This window comes from Oncorhynchus mykiss, chromosome 10 (assembly GCF_057628025.1).
Source record: "Oncorhynchus mykiss isolate SJ-2025 chromosome 10, ASM5762802v1, whole genome shotgun sequence".
Classification (NCBI taxonomy): Eukaryota; Metazoa; Chordata; class Actinopteri; order Salmoniformes; family Salmonidae; genus Oncorhynchus; species Oncorhynchus mykiss.
In genome coordinates, this window is record NC_143031.1 from 26,080,777 (window position 1) to 26,092,678 (window position 11,902).

An 11,902-nucleotide genomic window follows, 5' to 3' on the forward strand; every position below is an offset into this window, starting at 1 on the left:
CTGTAATAGGGTTAGAGGCAGAGAATCCCAGTGGAAAGAGGGATGTGCCGCAAAAGCATGCTCGTGTGGGTGGCAAGGTCGATTTTCGCGCTTATAAACCCAGGCTCGTTACATTATCATAGCTAGCTAGTGCAATTGAAATTTGCAATCATCTTTCAACAACATTGTCAGGAAACGGACTGTCGACCAGAATTCAGCACTATTTGCTCAACTTTACACCATATTTAATAGGGCTGTTTCATAAACCAAAATGTATTGCTCACTGGTTACAATGTATGCACAAAAATGTGTATACATAATTTGCTTGCTAACTAGCCAAGACACTATGCTGCAGCCTCGCGAGCTTGATCCTGTCACGCAAAAGTATTTTTGCTTCGCGTCCCACCTTACAGAATTTCGTTTCAACTTACTAGCTATCTAAAATATAAAACGGTGTTTTGGCAAGACTGTTTCTTTGTGCCCCACTGCAAACACCTAATTTTTTTCAAACCTTTTTAAATGGAAGTGTTATAAATGTTAACTTTTCTATATCCTTGTCAGAGCCCTTTCCACCGCCTGGGCCAGCAGATGCAGGACCTCTTGGGCGATGGATGGCGGGATCAAGAAGGAAGTGGTCCAACCTGGAGAAGGCCCACCAGTGCCAAGAGATTCAATTGTGTCAAGTACCCTCTAAAAATACTCCTATCTTTAGGATGCCTTACACTGTAAAGTATATTTATTGGGACATAATGCAATCGATTATGTATCAACATTGCACCATAGTGGGACACCATTTTTTCTTAACATTGCCCATTTGTACACCTGCTAATATTCCTTCAGTTAATTTCAGGATTTCTGGAGTACTCTGACTGACTGTTTGAGACCACCAGCCACCTGAAGTACCCTTGAATGATGAAGCTTGGAAGAGGTAAGGTATACTCTTTAGGTAACTGGTTTTCATATGTGGCTTCATAAACAACTAATACACACTCCTTACCTTACAGACGTGACTCTATAGGGCCTGGAGCTGGGTATTCTGACCATGAGGCAGGGAGAGTTCTCTCGTTTTCTCTTCCTGCCTGCGTATGCATATGGAGAGATGGGCTGCCCTCCACTCATCCCTCCTGTAGCTACTGTGCTCTACGAGGTGCAGGTCCTCAATTTCCTTGACTCAGCCCAAGTGGATGAGTTCTTCGCAATGAGTTCGGTGAGGAGACTAGGGGCCTTATTCAGTTAAGGCTGTATCTAGGGATGGGCAATATTGCCAATGTTATAAAAAATGTTTCTAATTTATGGGTGATTCACCATATACCGAGATTTTTTTATTCTCTAAATAAGCTTTGTTGTACAATTAAAGGTCAAATACCAAATTTATACCAAGGCTAAATTGAAGCCTTCCACAACCATAACACTCACTAATGTAATTATTTTTTCAAAATAGTTTAACCAGTGATTATTGCAAAAAAAGCAGATCTGGCATTCAAGTTTCTCTGAAAATGCCCTTTTTTGTTACAAATTTAACCAGAACCATGTGTAATGCACATTCACTACTAATGACTAACTTCATGTAGCAGTCATAGAAAATTAACACAGGTCTCATAAACAGTCTCTCGAACACAAACCCACCTGCAGGGATGAAAACTAGTCACCTTTCGGCGAAATTCGCAGTTTTGAATCAAAAATAGGTGACCTATGTGATTCGTGTAGATCAAATGAGAAATGTTTGGGAGGGGGGCTTTGGATCACACCACTGGCTGTAAGCGAACGACTGATGCGCGTTTGGAGCAATACAGGCTGTATCCAAGGCTCAGCCAATTGTTCACATAACAGCAGAATGCAGCACGCGACTGAAGAGACAGCCAATTTGCTAGTTACAGCATCAGTGCGTGCTATGGAAAGACAGTTTGCCATTTACAGCAGCGCGTCTCCTGAACGATAACGAAGAGGTAGGTGAAAAGCCTGACCACGGGGGTGAGAAGGTGATGAAGCGTAGTTCATGAGCTGTAACCGAAAAACAACTGGCATTTGGACGGTTTGAGGTGAAGGAGAAAGTGTGGTGGAACAAGTACTACTAGTATTGTTAGCGTTACTTAACAATGCTATCTTGTTAGCTGGATCAAATTCTCCGTTAGCTAGCCAGAGAAATGTTGAGCAACATTAGCCAACTTAACTGATCAAATAATTGAGTTTGTGTGAAAATTAGCTGGTCAATAAAGTCAGACAGCTAACGTTACAACATCAGATGAGCTTACATTAGTGACCTAACCAATTCGCTATAGTATTAAGGTTAACCTTCACTGGTATAACGTTACGACTCCTTGCTGTTCCTCAAGTTAACGCGTTAGTTGCTTACTGGACCCTGGCAATCTGTGTGAAATGTTGACTAGCAAACGAACTAACTACGATCTGTGAACTCATGTTTTTCAACTACAATATGTGGTTATTTTTCAGAATGCGAGATATAGGTGAAAATGAGGCTTTGCTTTTTTAACAAGTGGATTGGGGCACCCTAGTGGTGCAGCGGTCTAAGACAGTGCATCTCAGTGCTAGAGGCGTCACAACAGGCACCCTGGTTTGAATCCAGGCTATATCACATCCGGCAGTGATTGGGATACCCATAGGGTGGCGTGCAAGTGGCCCAGTGTCATCCGGGTTTGGCTGGTGTAAGCATCATTGTAAATAAGAATTTGTTCTTAACTGACTCGCCTAGTTAAATAAAGGTAAAAAAAAGATAAGTGTAGCCTGGCTTAAGCTGGATGCCACTATAGAGGTGAAAGGAACCCCCACTTCCCCTCTCATTTTTCCAATACAGTGGATAAAAAGGGGTATGCCAGGTGTACTCTATGCCTGAAAGAGATCAATTATGCCAACAAAGGGTCTCATGCTCTGCGGCTAGAACATTGTACAACAGATGTCAACAGGCAGAAGGTGTACAATGTAATAACCTGCGGTGTAGCCCAAAGATATTGCTTTTGTGTTGAACTTGACAGTACAACTTGTGTGTGAGTGAGGATAACTAAAAAATGTTTACCAGGTGAACATTATTTTTGCACACATGAAGCCTTGTGCACTTGATCGATGTCTACTATAGTGGGCACTATACTAGAGCAAAAATGGAATGCCTGTTTAATTATATTTCTACTTTAAGATGTTTTTTTCCCAAGTGCAATATTTACAGTGGAGCAAAAAAGTATTTAGTCGGCCACCAATTGTGCAAGTTCTCCCACTTAAAAAGATGAGAGGCCTGTCATTTTCATCATAGGTACACTTCAACTATGACAGACAAAATGAGGGGAAAAAATCCAGAAAATCACATTGTAGGATTTTTAATGAATTTATTTGCAAATTATGGTGGAAAATAAGTATTTGGTCACCTACAAACAAGCAAGATTTCTGGCTCTCACAGACTTGTAACTTCTTCTTTAAGAGGCTCATCTGTCCTCCACTTGTTACCTGAAAGTCGGTGTTGCCCAGCAACAGCCCCAAAACATCATTGCTCTAGAGGAGATCTGCATGGAGGAATGGGCCAAAATACCAGCAACAGTGTGTGAAAACCTTGTGAAGACTTACAGAAAACTTTTGACCTCTGTTATATACCCTTTGTTGGCAATGACCGAGGTCAAACGTTTTCTGTAAGTATAAAGCCATTTGCTACTTGGACTGAAGTGACTATTTCTGGTCATGCTTCTCACTACTATCTGGGGATTAGTTGTAATTTTGTTGGCTCCCTCTCTCCAGTTTTTACCTTTCCCAAACCCCTCTGTCCCTCCAGGAGGTGCAGAACACTGTTCCTCTGTCCACGCTCTTCAATGTGGTCGACACAGAGCGCAGCTTTGGCAACCGCTGCTTCAACCAGAGTCGCTTTGAGGATGCCAAAGATCGCTACAAACAGGTAGTATCAGAAAAACATGTTTTATGTCCTAAATGTTATGTCGTCAAATGAGCCCCTTGATTTTAGTTTCAGCATTATTTTATGATGAAGGATTCTTCAAGTGTATGTGAATGAATGAGAGGAATGAAATGTGATGTTATGCTGGTTCCCTCTCATAAGTATTGAGTTTTTTGTAGATTTTATTTTATTATAAGCTCACTGTCATGTGTAATATTTGACAAGCACACTGTTGTGCGTGTAGTGTGTGCACACCCTACTGTGTCCGCACGCAAGTGTGCATGTGATATAAATAAATACATCAAATCACTCTTTCTACGTATGACCTCTCCATGTGTCTGGCCAGGCGGTGACTCTGCTGGGAAATCGGGAGCTGGAGGAGAAGAGGATCATCGCAGCGGTGCAGCTGCCCATCTACCTCAACCTGTCCCTGACCCAGCTCCGCCTGGACAGGCCCCTGAAAGCCCTGGAGTAAGGCCATGGAGATCGACCCCACCAACACCAAGGTCCTGTTCCGCTGTGGTCAGGTTAGACCCTCAGGCTGGGGGAAGTCATATTCTTGTCAATAAGCTGGGTTCATGTGTGTGTGCCTACAGTATATGTAATTGTTTTTGGCATCATAGTTTATGCTATAGATATTAAAATATAGATGAGCAGACAGGGATCTGACGCCAGACATAAATGTTCTTTAAAAAAAAGTTTAAAAGGTTGTACTTTTGTTACAACCATATGTTTTATGAAGATTTACCCATTTACTAGCATCAAATTATTCTAAATCGTACATCTTCCCATTTTCGTACATTTGAGATTTGCATGTTTGGTGATGGCTCACTTGTTGAAAGAATCAGTCGCAGATGTTTTAACCAGAGGGTTTTCCTCAGGCGTATTTGGAGTTGTTTGACTATGAGAAAGCCCAGGATTACCTCACGATGGCTCAGGCCAACAAACCATTCGACATCAACAATCTCCTGAGGAAGCTTGCCACGTAAGATAATATTTCTGACATTCATTGTTTATTCATTGACATTCATTGTTTATTTCCCTAGTGACACATTGTTTCAACTACATTATTGTTATTTGTGCAGATGCTACAAGGACTATTTGGACAAAGAGAAAGAGCTGTGCTTCAAGATGTGTGCAGACTTTGTGAAGAAGTGATGGTAAGGCTATACAAAATATATACTGAACAAAAATAAACGCAACATGAAACAATTTAAATGTTTTTACTGAGTTACAGTTCATATAAGGAAATAAGTCCGTTGAAATAAATTCATTCTGTAATCTATGGATTTCACATAACTGAGCAGGGGTGCAGGCATGGGTGGGCCTTGAAGGGCATAGGCCCAACTACTTGGCAGACAGGCCCACCCACTGGGGAGCAAGGCCCAGCCAATCAGAATGATTTCCCCCCCCAGAAAAGGGCTTTATTAAAGGCAGAAATAATCCTCATGCTGTTTAATCAGCTTCTTGATATGCCACACCTGTCAGGTGGCTGGATTATCTTGGCAAAGGAGAAATGTTCACAAACAGAAATCAAAGTGGATATATTTTGAGAGAAATAAGCTTTTTATGCGTATGGAACATATCTGGGATTTTTTATTTCAGCTCATGAAACATGGGACCAACACTTTACATGTTGCGTTGATATTTTTGTTCAGTGTATAAAGAAATAAAATTTGAACCCCTTTATAAAAAATATTGAGCAGCCTTACAACCAGTGGGGTAGTGGAGGGTATATGCCACATAGCCACTTATTTTTCATTGAGAATTGCGTATATTGACTTCTTAATCCCCTTGATGCGTATTAAAGTAGTGGAGGTATACGCCCTATCATTTAATAAGGCTGATGGAACAGATCAGAACGTTTAGTTTAACATATTGAAACTATTTCTTCACATTTTAGGCGTAACACTGTGCACACTGCACTAGGCCTGAATGTTCCAAAATACAACTGTTAAACACCTTTCTAGAATGTGCACCGCACATGCGAGCGGTTTCATGGACAGAGATGGAAATATCTGTTAGGAATTTATAAAGTTGCATGTTTAGATCTTCCCTATATCATCGGTTGATAATATGACTAGGATAATGTATTTTGCTGCTAGACAATGAAAGAGAACTAATAGAAAAGAAGGCATATGAGGAAGTCTTTGTAAAATTTCATCCATGTTTCTATGGTGGGATTTTGGCAATGGGCTACTTTGACGCAAGATAAGACATGCCTCATAATAGGAAGTAAAACGTCCAGGTTTCAAACAATTAAGGAACAGGAAAAATATAGCGATGTTAATGATAGGCCTAACTACTCTGGTAGATGGAAAGGCTTTCCCAATAACCTTCTCAATTAAATGTTAAATAGCTACAAAGTAGCATATTGCTACCTGGCAGAATGACATGATTTTGCTTCAATCCAGTGCCCATTTGTTTTGCAAACTCCATCTCATGTGCTACAGAAACGCCACTAACCAAACAGTGCTAGGTGCCTGTGCACTTGAATTAAAGGGTAACTACACTCAAATAAAAATGTCTTAGATTTTTCCAGACCTCAAAAGTGGTCTCCTGTTGTGGTTTAAGCATAGTTATGGACTTATAATGTACAATTTTTTTTTTTTTTTCTATAAAGTGACTTTGAGAATAACCTGATTTCTGACTCAGTTGACAGACTCATTTATCTGTTTCAATAGTAGGCCTACTATTAGCCTACTTGCGAAGTACAGCTTGGGTTGGCCTGACTGAAAGACCAATGTGGGATTCATATTTTTAGGTCATTCAGAGTGTATGCCACTGTTTCTCATACCATTTTTCACACAGGTCACCTTTCCTTTGCCGAGTGGGCCGTTTAGGACATTTTTGGCAAAATTAGAGTGTACCCACTTCTCTAGGCACCACTGCTTACAACACCTAGCGACCTCACCAAGAGATTTGAGCCTTTTATTATAATGGTTTTAGAATGACAGACACAGGGACCACAGTTTGAAAGCCTGTCTCAGCAGAGTGTTAGGCACAGTTAATTGCCTAAAACTTTGCTAGCTGAGATACACTCAGTGGCTGTTTATTAGGTGCACCACCCTGTTCACAAAATGGTTCGCCCCTACAGACTGTCACGTGGCCATGGCTTGCTATATAAAGCAGGCAGACAGGCATCCTGTTACTCTTCGATTGAACGTTAGAATTGGACAAATTAGTGACCTATGCAACTGAGTGTGGTGGGCAAAAACAGGTAATTGATGAGAGGTCGAAGGAGAATGGCAAGAATCGTACAAGTTAATAGGCGGGCCACAAACAGGCAAATAACGGCGCAGAACGGCATTTTGGATCGCACAACTCGCCAGTCCTTGTCACGGATGGGCTATTGCAGCAGACGACCACACTGGGTTCTACTCCTCTAAAAACAAGAAGCAGCTTCAGTTGGCACGCGATCACCAACATTGGACAATTTAGGAGTGGAAAAAATGTACCTGGTCCGACGAATCCCGGTTCCTGTTGCGTCCCGGTTCCAGCATTACAAGCTTATGTCATGCTGATGGCAGTCAGGATTTGGCATAAGCAGTATGAGTCCATGGCCCTGTCCTGCCTGGTTCAGCGGTATAGGCTGGTGGTGTAATGGTGTGGGGAATGTTTTCCTGGCACACGTTAGGTTTCCATGCCCCAAAGAATTTCTGACTGTTCTGGAGGCAAAGGGGGGTACAACTTAGTACTAGTCTGTTGTACCTAATAAACTGGCCACCGAGTGTATATACTTAAGTAATCAGACCTATTCTTACTATGACAAACTGCTTCACTTTCTATTCAGCTTGAATTTTACATTTTAACAAATATTTTTAGACAGGCAAGCACACAGATTTTCTTCGGGAAATGTACCTTTCCTAGTTTAGTCATATTTATCTTACCTTAGATGTTACTTTGCAGGCTGACTAGCATCTATTAAGTTTCAATGTCCCAAAAATGAAATGTCCAAATTTGAAGTATCTACAAAACAAGTTTTGCAGCCACATAATCCCAAAGGAAGTCTATGAAAATCACTGTTCGTGTTTCATAAATGATTATTTTGATTCACATGATTTGATTCACCATGATTTAATCAAATCCCAACTACACTCAACAAGCAACAATTTTCAAATATTTTACTGAGTTACAGTTCATATATGGAAGTCTGTCAATTGAAATAAATTCATTAGGCCCTAATCTATGGATTTCACACGACTGGGAATACAGATATGCGTCTGTTGGTCACAGATACCTTAAGGGTAGGGGCGTGGATCAGAAAACCAGTCAGTATCTGGTGTGAGCACGATATGCCTCATGCAGTGCAACACATTTCCTTCGCATAGAGGCGATCAGGCTGTTGATTGTGGCCTGTGGAATGTTGTCCCACTCGTCTTCAATGGCCGTGTGAAGTTGCTGGCTATTGGCTGGAACTCGAACGCACTGTCGTACACGTTGATCCAGAGCATCCCAAACATGCTCAATGGGTGACATGTGAGTATGCAGGCCATGGAAGAGCTGGGACATTTTTAAATTTCCAGGAATTGTGTACAGATCTTTGCGCGCATTATCATGCTGAAACATGAGGTGATGGCAACAGATGAGTGGCATGACAATGAGCCTCATGATCTTGTCATGGTATCTCTGTGTATTCAAATTGGCATCGATAAAATGCAATTGTGTTCATTGTCCATAGCTTATGCCTGCCCATACCATAACCCCACCGCCACCTTGGGGCATTCTGTTCACAACGTTAACATCAGCAAACCGCTTGCCCACATGACGCCATACACACTACACTGTCTGCCATCTGTCCGGTACAGTTGAAACCGGGATTAATCTGTGAAGAGCACACTTCTCCAGCATGCCAGTGGCCGTCGACGGTGAACATTTGCCCACAGAAGTCCATTGCGCATAAAGGCATTTCCACCACCATTTGGAAAATTCTCACATAATTAATTTTGCCAACACGGGGAGCCCACCTTGTCTAGTGTATTTTTTGTTGTTGTCAACATTTGGAACGTTTACGGACATGTTTTCTGTGTCCATCAGGCCTGTCGTGACTTTTTTTTTATCCGACATGTACTTTACTCTCATAAAGGCTGGATGGTAACCTTGTATTTCTGTGCTAGCCACAGGAGGGAGCCGTATGAACAGATTCAAAGCATTGATTGATTGTTTGCCACATACATTGCTAACTATCTATCCAGTTCAGATAGTTGCCCCTTTTCACTTTGTTTTAATAAGATATGCAGTGCCCATCTAAGACGATGCAATCATCTAGCATATTTGTATAGTCATGTGGAATTGGAAGATGCAACATATCCACAGGCAGCTCACAGAGATATTGCAGTCATCTGTTCCCAAATGAATGACCGACCAAAATTTGAGTGTGATTTGTCAGAACCTGTTTTTTCCCCAAAGGTACATCAATATTTGCCTATGCAAAGATCCAAACTCCAGACTCTCATCTTCAAATGGCAGCGCTCTCTCAAGATCAAAGGCTTCTGAGTATAATTTGGGAATCATTGCCTACATGCTCTGGGCGTTTTACAGAGCTTTAGGACACTCCAGTTCTGCTGAGGTATCCTCCCTGTATCACAAGGTGGGATCTGCCCTGTTTGGCTGCCAGGAGAGAGAGAGGAGCAATGTCTGAAGCTACATTTTGGACTCACATTCTGTTGCAGGTGATGGTGTAAGGAAAACTTAGTCAACACCGAAGACTCACACAAGCCTTACTACATTATGTAAATATATTCACTTTGATTTCAAGAGTTTTTGTTCATCATGTACCAACATTTACAAAGCTATTCTGTACACTAAATCCAACTGCAGTTGGGACACAGTGAAATGTCTTAATAATGGAAAATGTGTTTGTTCATCTTGTTACAATATTTAAGGGCCATTGTTGTTGATATATTCAAGAGGTAAAGCCTCTCCAAAACATACCATTGTCTTGTCTGAATAAACATATTCTCCAGTGATTCAAGCAAGTTTCAGATAAAGCATTCCTGGGGAAACCTGTATTGAAGGACATTTCATGGAAGCCAGTTGGAATACCATAACATGCTGGTTTTACAAGGCAGAGTTGATATACTTCTCTTAGTTTGTCAGTGGTATCAAGAGATTTAAACAAACTAGCAACGGACATCGAAATTGTTAAGGCTTTAAAACAACTAAAATAAATGCAGCAGTTAGAAACTGGACGTAGATACTCAACTTTTGATATTGACTGAACTATTGCACAAAAATAGACTGGTGTATTTGCATATATTAACACATTAACATAAAAGGGTGGAACAGGGCTGCAACCACCAAACACCTGCTCTGTCTACCCTACCAGCACTCACCTGCTCTGTCTACCCTACCAGCACTCACCTGCTCTGTCTACCCTACCAGCACTCACCTGCTCTGTCTACCCTACCAGCACTCACCTGCTCTGTCTACCCTACCAGCACTCACCTGCTCTGTCTACCCTACCAGCAAACACCTGCTCTGTCTACCCTACCAGCACTCACCTGCTCTGTCTACCCTACCAGCACTCACCTGCGCTGTCTACCCTACCAGCACTCACTTGCGCTGTCTACCCTACCAGCACTCACTTGCGCTGTCTACCCTACCAGCACTCACTTGCGCTGTCTACCCTACCAGCACTCACTTGCGCTGTCTACCCTACCAGCACTAACCTGCTCTGTCTACCCTACCAGCACTCACCTGCTCTGTCTACCCTACCAGCACTCACTTGCTCTGTCTACCCTACCAGCACTCACTTGCTCTGTCTACCCTACCATCACTCACCTGCTCTGTCTACCCTGCCATCACTCACCTGCTCTGTCTACCCTGCTTCATTTTTTACTGTTGTCACGTTTCTCTTGCATAATTCAACAAGTGTGTCAATAGCAGATACCCTCGATTTTAAAAATCAACACATTTGAACATCAAAATAAAGTTATATTTCTTCTCTTTCTTGTGATATAAATGTCAAGAGTATGTTAAATCCCTTATGAAGCTTTACCGTTCGTAGAAATGCAACAGGAAAGACTTTATTCCATTGAGCCAATTCGGCAATTACCGGGTTCATGACAGTTCATTGCAAGCATTTCCGTGGTCGTAACGTTAACTGGAAAAAACGACAGGCAAAAGCAAGAGTATAAAAGAGTCAAATTGAAGCAGTCAATCCAGTGAGATTTAAGTGACAAGTGGATTTTCCACCCCTCAAACACAGGAGATGGCTGAAAAAGACAGATCCTCAGGTGGGAGGGGCATGGGCGTTGCTGTTTCAGCTGCACCAGGAGTAGCTTTTAGGAGTTCAGTAAATGAATGTTAAAATGATAGATTTTCTGTTTCATTATGCAGACAGCAATATTAAATCAATCTCTTTGCTTATGTACATATTTGGATTCTATGCCTAGCATTATGGTTTCAGAAGCCATAATCGAGGAATTGCTTCAAGCTGACTATAATTTACTTGTGGGCCTATTAATAAGATCATATCAGGTTTTGGAAAGAGCTGTGAGCTTGATTTGACGGTGGTCCAGTGGATATTTTCTTTTAACACTGACCAACCTAAAGAGCTTAGGTGGTTCTTCGAGGTAAGCTGTGCGTGCAGTGTAGAGTGGAAGCCATGTCTACGGTTATTTAGCCCTTCACCTTACCAAATCCTATAGCCTAGGGCTAGTCCTTTCACAAGGACTGCTTTTACTGCCTCCGCTTCCTGCCACACAGTTTTGCCTTGGCGGTGCCCGCTCCCCAAGCACTGAGGAATTCAATGGAGGAACTTGAAAGGTGCATCTGAATAGTCTAAGTGGCTCCCTACCTTCATCCCTTCATCTTGTTTCCTTTATTTAGACTGGTGTGAAAGAACTGGACAAGTGAATGTAAATTCCTGTAGGGTGTCTGCCATATTGCTTTTACCTGTGTTTTCAGATGTGTGTAGATGGAGTAGGAAAGAAGGGGAAGAAGCCAAATTACACCCGAGATCTATCCTAACTGTTCACCTGTTCTGCTTAGCTGACCGTGGGGCATGCTTGCCAGGTACTCTGCAGGCAA

General features: G+C 41.9%; 1 pseudogene across 1 annotated transcript; it reads left to right on the plus strand.

The window, feature by feature from the left end:
• The first annotated feature begins 590 nt into the window (after positions 1 to 590).
• LOC110534875 (inactive peptidyl-prolyl cis-trans isomerase FKBP6-like) lies at positions 591 to 9,842 on the plus strand (annotated as a pseudogene). Its single transcript, XR_016484022.1, has 8 exons — positions 591 to 662; positions 998 to 1,186; positions 1,857 to 1,925; positions 3,752 to 3,871; positions 4,215 to 4,395; positions 4,750 to 4,853; positions 4,954 to 5,028; positions 9,278 to 9,842. The product of XR_016484022.1 is annotated as an inactive peptidyl-prolyl cis-trans isomerase FKBP6-like (transcript).
• The last annotated feature ends 2,060 nt before the right edge of the window (positions 9,843 to 11,902 follow it).